We start from the raw sequence: 749 nt of genomic DNA, 5'->3' as shown, positions 1-749 counted from the left end.
ACAGCAAAGCAGCCAGAGCAAAAGGGAGGAATGGCGCCAAGCAGCCTCTTTCCCTGCCTTACACTGTAAAGAGGCTACCCCCACCTAAGGGACATGTAGCTCTCACATAATTTCCATACCCTCCTCTTCCACAGGCTCAGGATGTATACAAAGTAAGCACCCTGGCTCCCTGCTGAGTCACTTAGCCAAAACTCTAGACGCCCCAAGTTGACACAGTGTATCAACCATAACACTCCACCCCTTGTCAACTTGGCAACCAGATACACTTCTTTAAATCAGTTTCCAGGTACAAAGACATTCCATTCCATTAGAACAATAACATTTCACCCCCTAAAGACTCATGCACATCCCTTTATGCAAAAGGCATTTAGCCCATCTGCAAGAGTTGCCAAAGTCCTAACAGTTTCAGCATTGCTCAAGAGTCCAAGTCCCAAGCCTCCTCTGAGATGTAAGGCAAACTCTTAGCTGTCACCCCCTGTACAAATGAAATGTTAAACACTTCCAACATTCAATGGCACAAAATGAGCAGTACCATTCCAAAAGGTACAAACAGGGGGATACAGAGTATGGGGACCAAAGCAAGTCCAAAATCCAGCAGAGCTAACATTATGTCCTATAATTGCACATGCAGCTTCTGAAACAACTTGTGGCACATTGTGAGCTCCACAGTGTTTGCATGAGTCCATCCCTATGGCACTTCCAGTGGTTACAGCTTCCATGGCTTCTCTTTTAGGCCTGCTTTGCTCCCT

Source organism: Chinchilla lanigera, unplaced genomic scaffold, assembly GCF_000276665.1.
Source record: "Chinchilla lanigera isolate Chin_1 unplaced genomic scaffold, ChiLan1.0 scaffold00007, whole genome shotgun sequence".
Taxonomy (NCBI): domain Eukaryota; kingdom Metazoa; phylum Chordata; class Mammalia; order Rodentia; family Chinchillidae; genus Chinchilla; species Chinchilla lanigera.
Note: the sequence above shows the minus strand (reverse complement) of the source record.